The following is a 20,805-nucleotide window of genomic DNA, read 5'->3' as shown; positions in this document are numbered from 1 at the left end:
GAAAAGGGGTGAACGAGGTAGTTAGAGAAGACAAGGAACAGCTGGGGGAAAGAGGGGAAGAAAAGGTAACCTAATACGACCAGCAGAGGGAGACAGGGTGAAGAGAAAGAACAGGAACAGGACACAACATGACAATACATGACATTATCCATTGTCAATAAACATTAACGCGCAGGATTCACCTGTAAAATACTGAGTTCAAGTGAGCCGACACTGGCAAAACGCAGTAAAGCCATTTGAACTTCAGTCTGCTACTGAATTCAGGTGTGTGGATACACAACATTTTAGAGTATTGCGTGTTTTCCCGGGGGGAAACAGTAGGCATTCTCATACTCAGATAAAGGTGATAGCTACAAATCATTCCAAGCAAACAGATGGAAGCATATTTATTCAATCTTCCACAATAGAAATGATACCAAATTGTTTATTTAATTTCTGTGCCATATTAAAAAATGACTCTGATATCACAGGTTGTGTGAGGCAGCAGAGTCATATTACAGGGGACTTTGAGGGCATATAACTCACGTTTCCCACACACAAAATGTATTTATAAATATATTTTGTGATGTGTACCATTAGTAGATCATTAATCCAGAGTGATGACTACTGAATACTATAAAATGTCCATATTATGCCAGTTTAAAGAGGTTTTGTGACGTGTTTTACTATCAGATCAATAATCAATTGTCATGAACATTTCAAACTATAACATGCCCATATTATGCCAGCTGCAAGATTAGAAAAATACTTATTTTGTTCTATTATAGTAAACTATTGTCCTTCTTCAACAATAAATAATTAAGTGTCCCACTTTGGTCTCAGGACAATTTGTGTTTGAAGAAAAGTCATTGATCCTGTGTTTATTTAGTGTTTAGTGTAGTAGAGTTCTGAAGCTATTTAGAATGTAATCAAGGTGGGAGTTAAGACAATGGGACGATTCTGGAAGGTGTTCTGGAAAGCATGTTTTCAGAAAGTGCCCATACTCACCCTACTTAAAAGGGAAAAATATCCTTCCCATATCTATCTACTGTTTCTTCTTTCTCTTGTGAATGTTAATACTTGTGTTATACATAGAATAATAGGCAATCATTTGGAAAGGTGGAATTATATTATGTTTATAATAATTGACCACTATCTAAAGGATCAATGTATTTAGACAGCTATATTTTATATTATCTTAGACCACTGCTCCCGAGTGCCGCAGTGGTCTAAGACACTGCATCTCAGTGCAAGAGGAGTCACTGCAGTACCTGGTTTGAATCCAGGCTGCATCACATCCGGCCGTGATTGGGAGTCCCATAGGGAGGCGCACAATTGGCCCAGAGTCATCGGGGGTTTGGACGGGGTAGGCCGTCATTGTAAATAAGAATTTGTTCTTAACTGACATGCCTAGTTAAATCACATTTTTTAAATGTATTTTTTTGAGCAATTCAAAAATGTAATTACTGTGCTGATTATGTATTATGTATTATTATAATGTATGATATTAATATATTATTCAAGAATATAACACCAGAGCTCTGTGCAATAGTTTTAAGAGAAATCAATCAATCAATAAAAACATGTTTACAGTCTGGATTACACCCAGATTGATTACGAAATTACACATAAATAAAATGTAAATGTATTTATTTCTGCAATAATACACTAACATATAAATATAGGCATAATAACATCAGAAGCCATTTGAAATCCCTTATAGTAATTTCTGGTGGAAAAACAGACGTGTAGTTTTCACCTCCACCATTCCTACTGTACAGCACCACATGGTTTGACGTTTTTCAAGCTATAACATATACAATTTCCTGAAATGAATTGCACATTTTTTTCCTCTAAAAACAAACACCAGGCTACAGAGAATTAGTGTATGTGTTGGTACCCTCTTCTCTTTGACATAGGGGTTATCTATGTCGACTGTAATATGACAAATTTATTGATTTTTTTAAATATAAAGAATTGATAGACCAAGAAAAAGGTAGTTCTTTACAGTGGCGCAAATGTGGTTTTAGAACAGCCTACCTGCCCGCTCGAAGGCGTTTGCATGGTCCTAAAGCACACCGTTCCCTTTCTGAACGTAATTTATGATTTATTTCATCCATTCTGAACGTTAATGTATAATTTATGCTTAATTTCAACGATTAAAAAAAATGATGGTCTTCTACGCTAATGTAAATAAATGTATGTATATTGTAAGAACTACACATTTTTAAACCTTATATCACATTATCTGTAAAATAGTAAATTAGTAAAATAGTTCATTTTCTAAGTGATTCATCTACTCCATACTTTCAGGTCCTGCAGACTTCCAAACCAAAAACCATTGGCTATAACAGAGTAGGCTTAAGTTAACTGGTACACCATTTGGCGGTCCCTATGGCAGTATCCTTTGAAGAACCCTTTTGGGATCCATGTAGAACCCTTTCGGGTTCTATGTAGAACTCTTTCCACAGAGAGTTCTACATGGAACCCAAAAGCATTTTTACCTGGACCTAGAGCCCTTTTCCTAGAAGTGTAGCCTAGGTTACTGATACAGTCAAGTAGCCTTCCTTTTATCCTGTTGAATCTAGGGGGCACTATTTTCATTTTTGGAAAAATAACATTCCCAAAGTAAACGGGCTATTTTGTCAGGACAAGATGCTAGAATATGCATATAATTGACAGCTTAGGATAGAAAACACTCTAAAGTTTCCAAAACTGTAAAAATCTTGTCTGCGAGTATAACAGAACTGATATTGCAGGCGAAAGCCTGAGAAAAATCCAATCAGGAAGGGACTCTTATTTAGACAGCTCTGTGTTCCTATGCGTCCCTATTGAGCAGTGAATGAGATATCAACCAGATTCCCTTTTCTATGGCTTCCCTAATGTGTCTAGTGTCACAATACATAATTTCAGGCTTTTATTTTGAAAAATGAGCCTGAAAGTCAACATTGCGTAAGTGGTCAGCTGGAGGCTCTCAGTGTTTTGTGCGTAAAAGACAAATGCGGCCATTGTTTCTCTCTTTCCTACTAGGAAGCCACCTGTCCCGGTTGATATATTATCGAATAGATTTTTGAGAAACACCTTGAGGATTGATTATAAACAACATTTGCCATGTTTAGACGATAATATGGTGCTAATTTTGAATAGTTTTTGGCGTTGTCGTGACCGCAATTTCCGGTCGAATTCTCAGCCAAACGTGAAGAACTAACGGAGTTATTTCGGCTACAAAAATAATATTTTTGGAAAAAAGGAACATTTGCTATCTAACGGGGAGTCTCGTGAGTGAAAACATCCGAAGCTCATCAAAGGTAAACAATTTAATTTGATTGCTTTTCTGATTTTCGTGTCTAGGTTGCCTGCTGCTAGCTAGGCATAATGCTATGCTAGGCTTTCGATAAACTTACACAAATGCTTGTCTTGTTTTGGATGTAAAGTATGATTAAGAAAAGGCTAAGCTGTGTTTTCAATATATTTCACTTGTGATTTCATGAATATGAATATTTTCTAGTAATATTTTTTGTCCATTGTGTTATGCTAATTAGTGTCAGTTGATGACAATTCTCCCGGATCCGGGATGGGTCGTTCCAAGAGGAGTGAAAATGATAAACTTTCACAGGATGAGAGAAAGAAAAAGGACAAGATGTCAAGCAGAGGTAACTGATATTTTTACATTGTCTCCAGACACACACGTTTTATTGAGCCAAGTCATGTATCCAAGTGTCCACTGTGATTTAACATGTACATTATGGCCATGGTCTCTCTTGTGAACAGAGTAAGCCTCAGCCAGAGAACTTGTTTGAACCAGAGGCTGGAACACCTGGCAGGCCAGAAGAGGACCATCTGCAAGCTGAAGGCTGGATTTGCTGCCAAGTCTCAGCGGCTGATACGGCCCCCTACTGAGAAAGAGAAGCTGGCTGACAGCAAGGGCAGCCAGAAGCTACTCTTGAAAACTGTGGCAGCTCAGAACAATATCAAACATTTTAAGGCTGAAGTAGTAACTGTGGTCTGGAAGTCCCGAGTGGCGTAGTGGTCTAAGGCACTGCATCTCAGTGCTAGAGGCGTCACTACAGACACCCTGGTTGGAATCCAAGCTGTATCCCAACCGGCTGTGATCGGGAGTCCCATAGGGCGGAACACAATTGGCCCAGCATCGTCTGGGTTTGGCTGGTGTAGGCCGTCATTGTAAATAAGAATTTGTTCTTAACTTCTTGCTCCTACTTGAGACGCAGATGTCTCAAGTAGACACCTGGAAATGCAAATGCGCTACGCTAAATGCTAAATGTACTCGTTAAAACTCAAACGTTCATCAAAATTCACATGCAGGGTATTGAATTAAAGCTACACTCGTTGTGAACCTAGCCAACAAGTCAGATTTTTAAAATGCTTTTCGGCGAAAGCATGAGAAGCTATTATCTGATAGCATGCAACACCCCAAATGCCTGAATGCGACGTAAACAAAGATTTAGCTTAGCCGGCGCTACACAAAACGCAGAAATAAAATATAAAAACATTCATTACCTTTGACGAGCTTCTTTCTTGGCACTCCTATATGCCCCATAAACATCACTATTTGGTCTTTTTTTCGTTTAAATCGGTCCATATATACCCAAAATAGCTTTCTATGGAAGCTGTGTGATTCAGAAAAAAACATCGTTTTAAAACGCTGCGTCATTTTTTTTAATTAAAAAAGTCGACGATAAACTTTCACAAAACACTTTGAAATCCTTTTGTAATCTAACTTTAGGTATTAGTAAACGTTTATAATCTATCAAAATGATTACAGGGCGATGTATATTCAATAGCTCCTCGTCTTCAAATCAATGGCTGCCAATGTGCACATTCAAAACATCCTGGTGGAGACCGGAAGAAATTGAATCCAGTTAGTTGGATTTACCAAGAAAAAAGTCCCTGGAAAATGACGACAATGGCGACATCGTGTGGAATCTGTAGGAATTGCATGCAGGTCCATAATTAATTTTGTGCCCTTTTAACAACCCATGAAAGTGACGCATGGAAATAATTTTTAGCTTTCAGAGAGCAGTTTTTCTTGCGCTTTTCCATGAAACACACAATCTGTTATAGTCACAGCCGTGATTTAACCAGTTTTAGAAACTTCAGAGTGTTTTCTATCCACACATACTAATCATATGCATATACTATATTCCTGGCATGAGTAGCAGGACGCTGAAAAGTTGCGCGATTTTTAACAGAATGTTCGAAAAAGGAAGGGGTAGACTTAAGAGGTTTTACCTGACTTGCCTAGTTAAATACAGGCTTAAAAAAATCCATCACTGTTCAATGGACCACAAGGAAGGTAAATCAGTCATATGTGTGTAAAGTATCTAGAACAGTGTGGTAGAAAGTTGTTGCACCTTAAAACAGTCCAGCAGTATTTGGGTGCGCAGTAGGACAGAGATATAGTGTATTTTGGTGAGCAGTAGGACAGAGATATAGTGTGTTTTGGTGCGCAGTAGGACAGAGATATAGTGTATTTTGGTGAGCCGTAGGACAGAGATATGCGCAGTAGGACAGAGATATAGTGTATTTTGGTGAGCAATAGGACAGAGATATAGTGCATTTTGGTGAGCAGTAGGACAGAGATATAGTGTATTTTGTTGAGCAGTAGGACAGAGATATAGTGTATTCTGGTGAGCAGTAGGACAGAGATATTGTGTATTTTGGTGAGCAGTAGGACAGAGATATAGTGTATTTTGGTGAGCAGTAGGACAGAGATGTAGTATTTCTGTTCTTAAAAAAAAAGAAAAACATATCCCAATGCCCAGGGCTGACACTGCCCTGTGTGGGGTGCCGTCTTCGGATTGGACGTTAAAGGGGTGTCCTGACTCTCTGAGGTCATTAAAGATCTCATGGCACTTATCGAAAGAGTAGGGTTATTAACCCTGGTGTCCTGGCTAAATTCCCAATCTGGCCCTCAAACCATCATGGTCACCTAATAATCCCCAGTTTACAATTGGCTCATTCATCCCCCTCCTCTCCCCTGTAACTATTCCCCAGGTCACTGCTGTAAATCAGAACTTGTTCTCTGTCAACTTACCTGGTAAAAATATAATGGAAAAATAAAAAAAGTCCTTTCTAACTCAATTTGATATCCTGGATTTATGGTAGTGGGTTAAGATGCTGCTCAATGAGGGATCAATACTAACATTATACACATCTGCTTCATGTGGTGTTGCTGCTTCAGGACCTTTGTGAAGAGGACTCAGCCAAGGAGATGCATGCACAGTCTACCTCCTCCATCCTTGAGGACCAGCAGGAAGAGTTATCTTTCTGTGTTGTCAGCTGCCCAGCAAAGGGTTACCTGTCATAAGCATCTGGCTCCAAGGAGCATTCCTCTGAGACGAGGTGCCATACCCAGGAAGTCTTTAATGCAATTCCATATTGCATTCTGTATCTGCTGTTTATTCAGTTAATCCAGTACTCAATTGAACTACTATTGAGTGAACTGGTCACAGTAATTCTGCTGTTCTTTGGGTGAGTTAATATGAGGATGGCTAGACTTAAAAAAATATATTGTGTTACAGGTGCCTGTGTGCCCTGAGGTCCTCAGTAATGATAGGAGGGATTCAGAGCTGGTCTCACAGAGAGGCTATAGTAAGTGCGAGGGCAGCCAAAGCTTCTCTTCAGGCTTCGCTAGCTGAGGAGCAGTGGAAGCAACGTCAAGCTCTAGCTGGCAGCCAATAAAATGGCCTCAGCTTTCGAGGCAGAGAAGACTCACAGTTCCAACATGCACAACATCCTACTGGCATTGAAGGCCTTGCAGGAGCAGAACACAGCGAAGGAAGCTTCCCTGGATTCCCTGCTCCTTAAAGCCGACCAACAGGACTCTGAGCTGTCGAGGAGGAAAGCCAGCACTTCCATACCCTTGGCTTCCCTCTCAGCAGCAAACACCACTAGAGGAGTGTGCTATTCTGGCCGCGGAGAGGCACACCAGCGTTAAAGAGCTGCAGAAGCTGAAGCTGTGGATAGACAGAAAGCACGAAGCGCCCGGCTGGAAGCGAGCCTCCAGAGAGAGAGCCTCCAGAGATGAGGAGTCCAGAGAATCCAGAGAGACTCCAGAGAGACAATCAACAGCTCCATGAGCACACTCTGGCCTTGGAGAAGAGCAGATTTCTCAGTTCCTCCCTCCAGGCTGAACGCAGCTGCTATGAGAGTCTGACTATGGAGAGCCAGACCACAGTCATAGAGCTACCAGGAGTTAAAGGCCAAACACTGGGCACTGGAGAACGGAACACCAATAACTCTTCTCTGAGTTCCACACCTTGTCAGCCGAACACCAGGAGCTGATCCCAGAGATCCAAGACCTACAGATCAAGCTCCAGGATACAGCTGGTGAGTTCAAGACCATTGATAGGAAGCAAAACGTCATCCTATCTCAGCTTCAGGTCTCACTGAAGGATAAATGCTCCAGCTTGAAGTTTCAGCTAAGCGAACCAACTCAAATCCCAGAGGAGCAGACCAGGAACACAAAGCTCCAGAATGACCTTGATTCTCCCCTCACTGAACAGCTGGAGACCAGAGCTGTCTGCTCAGAGCTGGAGCAGGCTGTGGCCAAGAAACTGGCTGAGTCAGAAAAACTACCCAGACCGGTTGAGGGACTTTAATTAACACAGGTATGAGTGTTGACAAGGACAAGGCTGGAGATCATCACTCTGTCATGCTGATTGAGTTCGAATAACAGACTGTAAGCTTCAAAAAGAGGTCATCTGGAATCATTGTTCTTCCTCTGTCAACCTTGGAGGTTTCCTGCAAGGAAACATGTGCTGTCATCATTGCTTTGCACAAAAAGGGCTTCACGGGCAAGGATATTGCTGCCAGTAAGATTGCACCGAAATCAACCATTTATCGGATCATCAAGAACTTAAAGGAGAGCGGTTCAATTGTTGTGAAGAAGGCTTCAGGGCGCCCAAGAAAGTCCAGCAAGGCAGGAACAGATCTATTAAAGTTCTGGCTGCGGGATTGTGGCACCCCCAGTACAGAGCTTGCTCAGGAATGGCAGCAGGCAGTTGTGGGTCCATCTGCACGCACAGTGAGGCAAAGACTTTTGGAGGATGGCCTGGTGTCAGAAGGGCAGCAAAGAAGCCACTTCTCTCCAGGAAAAACATCAGGGACAGACTGATATTCTGCAAAAGGTACAGAGATTGGACTGCTGAGGACTGGGGTAAAGTCATTTTCTCTGATGAATCCCCTTTCCAATTGTTTGGGGCATCAGGAAAAAAGCTTGTCCGGAGAAGACAAGGTGAGCGCTACCATCAGTCAGTGTCATGCCAACAGTAAAGCACCCTGAGACCATTCATGTGTGGTGTTGCTTCTCATCCAAGGGAATGGGCTCACTCACAATTTTGCCTAAGAACACAACCATGAATTAAGAATGGTACCAACACATCCTCCGAGAGCAACTTCGCCCAACCATCCAGGAACAGTTTGGTGACCAACAATGCCTTTTCCAGGCATGATGGAGCACTTTGCCATAAAGTGATAACTGAGTGGCTCGGGGAACAAAACATCAATATTGGGTCCATGGCCAGGAAACTCCCCAGACCTTAATCCCATTGAGAACTTGTGGTCAGATCCTTCAGAGAGGCAGGTGGACAAACAAAAACCCACAAATTCTGACAAACTCCAAGCATTGATTATGCAAGAATAGGCTGCCATCAGGATGTGGCCCAGAAGTTAATTGACAGCATGCCAGGGCGGATTGCAGAGGTCTTGAAAAAGAAGGGTCAACACTGCAAATATTGACTCTTTGTCTCAACTTCATGTAATTGTCAATAAAAGCAAACAACACTTATAAAATGCTTGTAATTATACTTCAGTATTCCATAGTAACATCTGACAAAAATATATCTATGACACTGAAGCAGAAAACTTTGTGGAAATAAATATTTGTATCATCTTGAAAACTTTTGGCCACGACTGTACACAGCTACCTCTTCAAATACAATCTGAAGGTAATCTGAAGCCTACTGTAGCATTTGGGAGACTTCCTGTCAGACAGGAACTGACTAAATACTCACTTCAGATCTGCGCTGCAGGTTGTAGATCTTGTAGAGAAAGATGAGGAGAGCCAAGACGTCAGGATGATGAGGAACACAAGGAACCCAGTCACAGCTTTGTCATTGTCTGAAAACAGATGAGAAGAGTGGTAAAGGGACATTTACACAACAATGTAATAGCAACACTGAATGCTGTTTAGCCTACCATGAATGGAGGGAGGAGGAGGAATAATGGCTACTTGTTCATACAGTTCATCAAAGTCATATTATTTTGTTAATTGGAGTCAGAGAAAGGTAATATTCATACAAAGTGTATCATTTTAATCAGTCTGACTTGAGTATATTTATTGCAGGCTTCTGCATAAGATTCTTTGGACACTGTGTTAACAACCCTCCAGGCAAGCTTCAATGCCATACAACTCTCCTTCCGTGGCCTCCAATTGCTCTTAAATACAAGTAAAACTAAATGCATGCTCTCAACCGATCGCTGCCTGCACCTGCCCGCCTGTCCAACATCACTACTCTGGACGGCTCTGACTTAGAATACGTGGACAACTACAAATACCTAGGTGTCTTGGTTAGACTGTAAACTCTCCTTCCAGACCCACATCAAACATCTCCAATCCAAAGTTAAATCTAGAATTGGCCTATTTTGCAACAAAGCATCCTTCACTCATGCTGCCAAACATACCCTTGTAAAACTGACCATCCTACCAATCCTCGACTTCGGCGATGTCATTTCCAAAATAGCCTCCAATACCCTACTCAACAAATTGGATGCAGTCTATCACAGTACAATCCGTTTTGTCTCCAAAGCCCAGATACTACCCACCATTGCGAACCTGTACGCTCTTGTTGGCTGGCCCTCGCTTCATACTCGTCGCCAAACCCACTGGCTCCATGTCATCTACAACCCTGCTAGGTAAAGTCCCCCCTTATCTCAGCTCGCTGGTCACCATAACATCACCCACCTGTAGCACGCGCTCCAGCAGCTATATCTCTCTGGTCACCCCCAAAACCAATTATTTCTTTGGCCGCCTCTCCTTCCAGTTCTCTGCTGCCAATGACTGGAACAAACTACAAAAATCTCTGAAACTGGAAACACTTATCTCCCTCACTAGCTTTGCTTTAAGCACCAACTGTCAGAGCAGCTCACAGATTACTGCACCTGTACATAGCCCACCTATAATTTAGCCCAAACAACTACCTCTTTCCCTACTGTATTTATTTTAATTATTTATTTATCTCACCTCATTTGCTCACATCGTATATAGACTTGTTTATACTGTATTATTGACTGTATGTTTGTTTTACTCCATGTGTAACTCTGTGTCGTTGTTTGTGTCAAACTGCTTTGCTTTCTCTTGGCCAGGTCGCAATTGTAAATGAGAACTTGTTCTCAACTTGCCTACCTGGTTAAATAAAGGTGAAATAAAATAAAACAAAAAAATTCTGTACATGTAAAACTACTTACAGCGAGTAGTAATTTGTGTTTCTATTGGTTTACTCTTGTATTTCCCATTGAATGCAACGATCTGAAAAAAGAAGACATTCATGTCCTTCGATCCTTCCATCACAATAGTTCCTGGTCCCAACAAACCCACTGGGGTTAACAGGAACGCACAATAATCGAGCCAATACTCTTGTTAATGATCATCCTGACTATGTGAACACATTACCTGAAGACATACTGGTGAAACACCATTTCTACATCTTCTGTTTAACTCATCTACATACAGTACATAGAGCATTTCATTCAGCAGTATCTAATGCCACGATATATCACAGCATAGTCAATACATTAGGTTTTACTGTATGAATGTTGAATAACGTACCTGAACTGTGTAGTCTGTTAAATAGCTGAGGTCCGCAAATGTAAAATTGCATTTTTTATGTTTTTGTTGTTTTGTCTCAGACCCAGGTGATCGTTGCAATGTACAACTTCTCTTTCCCTTCCACTGAACTGGCTTTAATTCCTCACATGTAATGGTAAAAGCATTGTTCTGGTAGTTCAAACTGATTTCCCCACCTCATCAGGTACTGTCAAACACAAACATAGGCAACAGATTACATTATGGTCATCCTGTTCACAGATCCCAACAGATGTGAAGCAGTTATTTCATATAGGCCTGTTGTGAACTGCATTCTTCCACTTCATATTCTATGATCATTTACTGGTTCAGAAACATTTTTACTCAGCACCCTTCACTTCAACATCTGCATCGTGTAAAGATTGCTGCAGTATGTTAAAAATCATCATATTGCTATATATTGTGAATGAAATGATATATGCAACGTATGTCACACTTACCTCCAGGTGCCATTAGGATTGTCTCAGACACTTTTGGGAATGTATCGTAGCTCATGTCTTTGTACCGTAGCTCAATTGAACAGATATAATTTGTGACGAGCAATTTATTAAAATCATAATGTAATTCATCCGTGGTGTAACAATCTGAAAAATGGATGAAAAAGGAGTCAAAGTTTGATCTGAAATTCTTATCAGTTAGTTGTTTGTTTTAAATATATATATATATATAAATGATCTCATCTCCCACCTGAGGCAACTGCTTATTCTACAAGCTGCCACGGACATACAATTGTAAAGGCAACCACATCTTTAGGAAAACATACATACCTGTGTTTTCCATAGGGACTTATCATTAAAATAAGGTTCATTTGTTTGGTGGGTAAAATAATTACTTAAAATGTCTCTGAAAATTGTAGCTTACCTTTAACTTCAGTCTCAATTCTACAGGAAACGCAGGAGTGAAATAGCTGAGTATTTTTGGGGCAGTTAATGCTGTCATTGGTCCATTAAGGCTTATGGAGGTGTTTGTGTTTGTAGACGTTTGGTTAATGTCCACTTATTTACGGAGTGAAATATAAGAATAATATGATCATAGTGATACTGAAATAAATGCATGTTATGTCTTGTTATAGGCTATTTTCAGTATTCAAATGTTTAGTCGAGGGAGAGTTTATCTTAAAAAATGTTTGTATAATAACTTACTACACTTGATTTCAACGTCAATGGACTTGGTATTGATGACTTTACTGTTGTGAGTAATCTTTCCACTACAGCTGTATTTCTGAAAGGGTTCCAAATCATCCAAGTTGATAGACCCGTTGTTTCCTGGACAAAAACAAGAATATTAGTGATTCCTTTGAAAAAATAAATTGTTATCATATGTAAATTCATATGAAATGGAAACATTATTTTTACCTTCACAGGTGTAATGAATGTCCAGATCTTTAGGGCTACAGTTTTTTGGCTTGTTTTCCATACTATTTCAACAGGGAGTTCCGTTTTGAATTCCAGATTGGGAGAATGTTTGACTGTAGAATGTCTGTCTTTCAAAATCAGAAAGATTTAGTAGCCATCACAAAAGAGACAAAATAGTGATACTGGTTAACACATTATGGTTTATCAGCAGCCGTGTAAAATGTGGCCACAGCCTTTGATATGCTCTGATTAGGATCTCTTTAGTCCTCATTTGGACTAATCTTATAAGAGTATACAGTGCATTTGGAAAGTGTTCAGACACCTTCCCTTTTCCACAAGTTGTTATGTTCCAGCATTATTCTCAAATGTATTAAATAAATACAAATCCTGACCAATCTACAAACAATACCCCATAATGACAAAGCGAAAACAGATTTTTATAAATGTTATTCACAGTTATTATAAGTATTCAGACCCTTTGCTATGAGACTTGAAATTGAGCTCAGGTGCATCCTGTTTCCATTGATTATCCTTGAGATGTTTCCACAACTTGATTGGAGTCAATTGATTGGACATGATTTGGAAAGGCACACACCAGTCTATACAAGGTGCCACAGTTGACAGTACATGTCAGAGCAAAAACCAAGCCGTGATGTTGAAGGAATTGTCCGTAGAGCTCAGAGACAGGATTGTGTCAAGGCACTGGGGAAGGGTACTAAAACATTTTGGCAGCATTGAAGGTCCCCAAGAACACAGTGGCCTCCATCATTCTCAAATGGAAGAAGTTCGAACCACCAAGACTCTTCCTAGAGCTGGCCGCCCGGGGAGAAGGACCTTGGTCAGGGAGGTGACCAAGAACCCGTTGGTCACTCTGACAGAGCTCCAGAGTTCCTCTGTGGAGATGCGAGAACCTTCCAGAAGGACAATCGTCTCAGCAGCACTCCACCAATCCAGCCTTATGGTAGAGTGGCCAGACGGAAGCCACTCCTCAGTAAAAGGCACATGACACCCCACTTGGAGTTTGCCAAAAGCCACCCAAAGGACTCTCATGAGAAAACAAGATTTACCATGAGAAACAAGATTCTCTGAACTGATAAACCAAGATTGAACTCTTTGGCCTGAATGACAAGCATCACGTCTGGAGGAAACCTGGCACCATCCCTCGGCGAAGCATGTTGGTGGCAGCATCATGCTCTGGGGATGTTTTTCAGCAGCAGGGACTGGGAGACTAGTTGGGATCGAGGGAAAGATTAATGGATCAAAGTACAGAGAGATCCTTGAAGAAAACCTGCTCCAGAGCTCTCAGGACCTTAAACTGGGGCGAAGGTTCGGCCTTCCAACGGGACAACAACCCTGAGCACACAGCCAAGACAACGCAGGGCTTCGGGACAAGTGTCTGAATGTCCGTAGTGGCCCAGCCAGAGCCCGGACTTGAACACGATTGACCATCTCTGGAAAGACCTGAAAATAGCTGTGCAGCTACACTCCCCATCCAACCTGACAAAGCTTGAGAGGATCTGCAGAGAAGAATGTGAGAAACTCCCCAAATAAAGGTGTGCCAAGCTTGTAGCGTCATATACTGTACTTTCCGAATGCACTGTACACTGTTGGTCAGGATTGTTTAAATAAAGGATAGCAGGTCATAGTGATTGAGAAATGTCCTTGCTGTTGAGTAATTCCCGTTTAACCTTTTAAATACTTTCTTTTCTGAGTATTTATAGTAATCTCACCTGCTGTTATTGGTATAGTTTTGCTGATGTTGACACTGCAATCTCCAGGCACAGCTACATTGGTTGTGAAGTTTGTGCAGAAATGTTCATCTAAAAGCTGAAAACAGTTGTCTTCTCCCAGGTGATAACAGGACTGTTCCATTCAGCATCACTGATATCCCATTTCGTCACATAACACAAATATCCGGCTCCGTGTTGGTGGAAAACTCTAGGTCATCTAAATTGTGCAAACATTTGTTAAAAAAAATATAGATTTTTAACAATTTTTCCAACATGTATTATTTTAGATAAGTATCATAGTCTACAGCTAGTTAACTACAAGTGCATTTACATAATAGTTATTATAAGTAGTAAGTAATTTGTCATTGTATTGAGATTCAACCTAAAAAGATATGTTATTACTAAACACAGTGACTGTTACATCCCACAATTTGTTTTCCTCCAAATCATTATTTAGCCACAGGATTTAATAAGGATTATTAGTTCATATGTAATTAACAAATAATACCTTATTAAACAGTGTATGCTCAGTGCCTTTGACATACCCATTTTCTCAGTCCTCAGAGTGCTATTTCCTTGGAGTTCACATTCAGGCTGAATCTTTGTAAAAGTGTATTTCCTGCAAGGCTTCAATGATACCACAATAGTGGAGTTCACCGTTTGATGCTCAACAGTAATGTGTTTTCCTGATTCATCCTGGTACGATATCTGTGTATGTGTCGGAGAGATTGAGGCCTTCATCAATCTGAAGGCCCATAGATGACAGGCGTGACCGTGTATGTACCTATAAGATTACATGAAAAGATTGATCATTATTTATTAATTTATTTATTCAGGTGAACTATCCCTATCATGCACAGTCTTAGAATGCATCTCAAACCAAGGAATTGGAACTCACACTTTGGGGGTGTGTTGGTTTAGTCTGGCTGCCTGAAAGACAAACAACAGGTAGAATCCACGAGGACAACGTTACATTACAACATCACAACAATCCATTACAACATCACAACATTCCATTACAACATCACAACATTCCATTAAAGCATCACAACATTCCATTACAACATAGAACATTCCATTACAACATCACAACAGTGGAGAAACATGATCTACTATCAATGGACACAACACAGCATCCCATGGAGGAGAGGCCAACCTGTGGGGATAGCTGTAGTGGAAGTCAGGGTGCTTGCAGGTGAGGTTTGGTTGTGGATGGGTGGAGTGTGCTTGTAGGCAAAGATGGAGGGGTCGAGTTGTTTGTAGGCAAAGCCTGGGTTTGAGAGGTGGAGGTGTTTGTAGGAAAGGCTTGGGTTTGGTTGAGGGTGCTTGCAGGGTCAGATGTCTGGGTTTGGTTGAGGGTGCTTGCAGGGTCAGATGTCTGGGTTTGGTTGAGGGTGCTTGCAGGGTCAGATGTCTGGGTTTGGTTGAGGGTGCTTGCTGGGTCAAATGTCTGGGTTTGGTTGAGGGTGCTTGCAGGGTCAGATGTCTGGGTTTGGTTGAGGGTGTTTGCAGGGTCAGATGTCTGGGTTTGGTTGAGGGTGCTTGCAGGGTCAGATGTCTGGGTTTGGTTGAGGGTGCTTCCAGGTCAGATGCTGGGGACTGGTCGAGGGTGCTTGCAGGGTCAGATGTCTGGGTTTGGTTGAGGGTGCTTGCAGGGTCAGATGTCTGGGTTTGGTTGAGGGTGCTTGCAGGGTCAGATGTCTGGGTTTGGTTGAGGGTGCTTGCAGGGTCAGATGTCTGGGTTTGGTTGAGGGTGCTTGCAGGGTCAGATGTCTGGGTTTGGTTGAGGGTGCTTGCAGGGTCAGATGTCTGGGTTTGGTTGAGGGTGCTTGCAGGGTCAGATGTCTGGGTTTGGTTGAGGGTGCTTGCAGGGTCAGATGTCTGGGTTTGGTTGAGGGGGTTTGCAGGGTCAGATGTCTGGGTTTGGTTGAGGGTGCTTGCAGGGTCAGATGTCTGGGTTTGGTTGAGGGTGCTTGCAGGGTCAGATGTCTGGGTTTGGTTGAGGGTGCTTGCAGGGTCAGATGTCTGGGTTTGGTTGAGGGGGCTTCCAGGGTCAGATGTCTGGGTTTGGTTGAGGGTGCTTGCAGGGTAAGAAGTGCTTGTGCTCGAGTCGCCAGTTGCTATAAAATAGAGAACGCATTGTTGCTGCCTCTGAGCATTAATGTGAATAGCATCTGCAATCATGCAACGGTCACCTTCAGATGTGGACAAATCATGACTGATTCTGGGGGATAAAGACATGAATTAGAGAATCATTTTAAGACCAACTGACCTCCTGAAGTTGTATCCCCGTCACCTGAAAAATGATATTTAAGTCATCATCAAGGACTTGTGGCCAACATTACTATCTAACATTACATCAATCTATTTGACTATAATGCACACAGGTGTGAACGCACCAAGGCTCTTGACCATTTTAAATATATATATTTTTTTTTTACTTCACATGAGATAGGGTCTGGAATGTTCCAGACCCAATTACACCTTTAAGGTCTGGTCTACTTTAGATGATTTGTGCTGTTAACATTGTGCTGGATTTCCTGTAACCCAAACCCTGAGCTTCTAAGGCAAAATGCAAAAAGCAGCGACTTAAAATGTTTACTTCCTTATTTCAATACAATTAGGTTGTCACAATGTTTCAGCATACACTTGCTTTGGTTTGACCCGCTAGTATTTTCCTCATAGGACTCATACAAAACGACACAAAATGAAACAGAAAGAATGCTCTTAGAGCTATAGAAGTATTCAACCCAAAATAAACTGCTATAACACTGTGTTTCTCTTCCATTTGAACAGAGACCTACAACAGAAAAGGGCACTTAGAGCTACAGAAGTATTCAAGTGTTTTTCTTGCTCAACTCCAAGGGAGACACACCCTGCACTGCCATTTTACTGGTCCGCCCACCCAATGAAAACCTGGTCAGATGCTGCTGTTGTGACTGGCTGGGGATTCTTTTTGTTACTTTTTCACACTACTACACCTCTTCAGGATTGAAAGGTGTTACTCTCAGTTTGTGAATATGTAACTGAGGTAGTGGGTGAACCACCTAAAGCATGGTTCATTACCACCAGTGAGTCTGCTATCAAAGTTTGATTGCAAAAGTGAAATGTCTTCACACATCCAGTGTAGGTTGTTTGCAGTTGCGTTTGAGACAACAACAAAAATTGACCATCAAGAGGAAGCTACGCCTTTACTTATTAATGGAGAGCTGGTTGCTATGTACTTTGCATAGAGGCTTGTAGGGGTTCTGGTGGCTTCGTTCTCATCAATAGCAAGATGGCCAAGTTGGGGTGTGATAACGTGATAAAGATGGCCAAGGTGGGGTGTGATAACGTGATAAAGATGGCCAAGGCGAGATGTAGCGAAGGCTATCTCCCCCAATCTCTCTCTCAAAATCTACATTTAATCAATTTTAAATTCAGGCTGAAACACCACTAAATGTTGAAAAAATCGAATGATGTGAAACTTTCTTCAGAAAATATTCTCACCCCTGTATATATAAATATATATTCTCACCCCTGTATATATAAATATATAAATATATATACAGTGATTCAGAAAATATTCTCAGCCCTGTATATAAAAAAATATAAATATATATACAGTGATTCAGAAAATATTCTCAGCCCTGTATATATAAATATATATACAGTGACTTCAGAAAGTTTTCACACCCCTTGATTTGTTCCCACATTTTATTGTGTTACAGCCTGAATTTAAAATGAATTCAATTGAGATTGAGAGTCAGTGGTCTACACACAATACCCCATAATGTCAAAGTGGAATATATCATTTTTGTTTTACAAATTAATAAAAAATGAAACGTTTAAAATGTCTTTACTCAATGAGTATTCAACCGCTTTGTTATGGCAAGCCTAAATATATTCAGGAGTTAACATGTGTTAAACAAATCACATAATAAGTTGCATGGACTGTACAATAATAGTGTTTAACATGATTTTTGAATGACTACCTCCTCTCTGTACCCCACACATACAATTGTCTGCAAGGTCCCTCAGTTGAACAGTGAATTTCAAACACAGATTCAATCACAAAGACCAGGGAGGTTTTCCAATGTCTCGCAAAGAAGGGCACCTATTGGTAAATGCATTTTAAAAAAGCAGACAGTCAATATCCCTTTGAGCATGGAGAAGTTATGAATTACACTTTGGATGGTGTATCAATACACCCAGTCACTACAAATATAGTTGAGAGGAAGGTAAGGTAACCGCTCAGGCAGAGGAAGGTAACCGCTAGGGATTTCATCATGAGTCCAATGGTGTCTTTAAAAAACTTTGTTTAATGATGAGATGGGAGAAAACTGAGGATGAATCAACAACGTAGTAGTTCACGATACTAACCTAAATGACAGAGTGAAAAGAAGAAAGCCTATACAGAATACAAATATTCCAAAGCATGCTCCGGTTTGCCACAAGGTACTAAAGTAATACTGCTAAAAATGTGGCAAAGAATAAAAAGTGTTATGTTTGGGCAAATCCAATACAACAACACATCACTGAGTATGATCATGTTAAATGTTATTATTGCAGAGTGATTCCATGCAACTTATCAAGCAAATGTTTACTCCTGAACTTATTTAGGCTTGCCATAACAAATGAGTTGACTACTTTTGACTGAGGACATTTCTGCATTTCATTTTTTATTAATTTGTAAAAATGTCAAAAAACACAATTCCACATTATGGGGTATTGTGTGTGAATACTTTCTGAAGGCACTCTATATTACTAGTCATATATATATATATATATATATATATGTCATATATACTATATATATATTCCCGTTGGGTAGCTGATATTCATAGATTAAATAGCCAAATTGATTAGTTACAGGAATCAGGATTAATAAAGCCTACGCCACGGCCTGTTTTACAAAATTGTGGGCCTACCACATGGATGGGCATTCATAAAATTCCATCGTGGCCGACACGGTAGGCTACACCCCACTAAGCACGAGCCCTCTTTTTTTCTTATTTTTTTGTGCTTTAAAAACGGTAGGCTTACCACATAGATGGGCATTCATAAAATTGAATTTCAGGCAATACTGTAGGCTACACCTCAGTAAGCATGGGCCGACGCCTTTTGGAAATCTTTTTTTGGACCGGCCTGACTTCCACGGACATTGATTTAGATTGGTCCACAGACCAAATCTAAATCAATAATGTTTGGTTCACATTTTGTACGGTATGGACTAGTCTTGATTTGTCCCAAATAAAGCAAGGCTATAAATGACATATTTTCAACTGTCATTCAGAACCGAAATTAACCTGATTTCAACATCAAGAAAATGTGTTTTTTTTTCAACGTCCTGAAAAATATTTATTTTAAACGTATGGAAAACACATATTTTCACCTTTCATTCAGAACCTAAATTGAACCTAACTTCAGCGTCTGGAAAATATATATTTTAGACCTCTTTCAAATTTATTTTGCTTACTGGGACTATTCTAGTTTTGCCGGTGCATTTTTTTGGTTACGCATAGTGTGGCAGAACGGTAAGGACCGGCCCTGATCTCAGCCATAGCTATACCAGGAAGTGCTGTTGGGGATGAATCATAATTAGTTGGGTAACAGATTGACATAATAATGCTTATGTGAGATGTTTGTCATTAGAATGTCTTCTTTTTGGACTATAGTGTTGGCAGTTTGCAGTTATCCTTTCTCTGCTAGGGCTGAATTACTTGGGCCCCAGAGAGGGGAGAGGTCAGGCTTGTCATCATATGTGAACGTATCTTTTAAACCATGTGAAAGAAATGATTGAGGGGGAACCAATTATCTCTTGGCTCCACAATGTTTGTGTGCTAGTCACTCCCTACTTTTCTCATTAGGGGGAGAAGAGATGGCAGTATATTTGGAAACAGTGTATGCTGCCCTCTAAGGTTGCCCCTATCTTGAGCTAGTATATGACCTAAGAGGCTCACTGTCTTCAGTGAGCTTGTCCAGGAGGAGTTGTATTTGAGATGGGAGTCTGGAATTTGACAATTGATATATCCATTGGATGAGGTAATGTTTTGGTATTATGATGTACCAAGAAACAGATTAGAACTTTGTTTAGCAGACCAAACTGAACGATAATTTATAGCTAATGCTGTCTGGATATGGGATACTCCTCTCTCAAGTAAAAATCTTTCTTTGTGAAGCTCCTATTATCTGTAGTTTGTCATGTCGACTAGGGGGTGGATCTTTGCTATAAAATATCTCAGTTGCCATTATGTTGACCACTCTCAACTTTTCATTAGAGATACTGAAATGTTGAAAGTCAAATGCTATTGCAAAAGCTTAATTATTATTAAAGGTGAAGTTTAATAAGTGTGTGATTTGCTCTCTCATTACTTGGTAATACAGGAAATTTCCACGACACAAGAGATCCATAGGTTTTGGACTTTCTAGGGAGTTTTTCCTAGCCACCGTGCTTCAAAACCTGCATTGCTTGCTGTTTGGGGTTTTAGCCTGGGTTTCTGTACAGCACTTTGAGATATGGGGATCTGCTGAAAGACCCTGTGGTGAGGGGTGGAGTGCGCAAGTGTTACAACTGTGGGAAGCCGGGTCATTTTGCTGCTGACTGCTCCGAGCCAACGAATCCACAGAGGAACAAAGGCAGGAGGGGCCCGAGAGGAGGGGGCAAGAAGAGGAGGAAAAGGAGCACATGCATGGACAGCCCCATTCCAACAACAGCCGTGGCAGCCACCTCCCAACCAATGGCAGGTCGGGCCACCTCACGGGGTCCAGCAACAGCAACAGTAGGGCACACAAGGAGTCCCTCTAGGCAGAGGACAACCTGGAGCCTGGCAGACGGGGCCGCCGGCACAGACTACCCTGTACAATCCAGGACAGG

The 20,805-nt window shown here is 40.9% G+C and overlaps 1 protein-coding gene and 1 long non-coding RNA gene across 4 annotated transcripts in view; both read right to left on the bottom strand.

Moving 5' to 3' along the window:
- LOC110524798 (receptor-type tyrosine-protein phosphatase C) overlaps positions 1 to 20,805 on the bottom strand; it is a 129,343-nt gene that overhangs the window by 33,377 nt on the left and 75,161 nt on the right. The gene's annotated exons all lie outside the window — the stretch shown is intronic.
- LOC149983617 (uncharacterized) lies at positions 9,068 to 10,914 on the bottom strand. Its single transcript, XR_016496363.1, has 3 exons — positions 10,829 to 10,914; positions 10,468 to 10,528; positions 9,068 to 9,120 (listed from the first exon to the last, which is right to left on the bottom strand). It is a non-coding gene; the product is annotated as an uncharacterized LOC149983617 (long non-coding RNA).

This window comes from Oncorhynchus mykiss, chromosome 5, assembly GCF_057628025.1.
Source record: "Oncorhynchus mykiss isolate SJ-2025 chromosome 5, ASM5762802v1, whole genome shotgun sequence".
NCBI lineage: Eukaryota > Metazoa > Chordata > Actinopteri > Salmoniformes > Salmonidae > Oncorhynchus > Oncorhynchus mykiss.
This window is presented reverse-complemented; position numbering and strand designations above follow the sequence as displayed.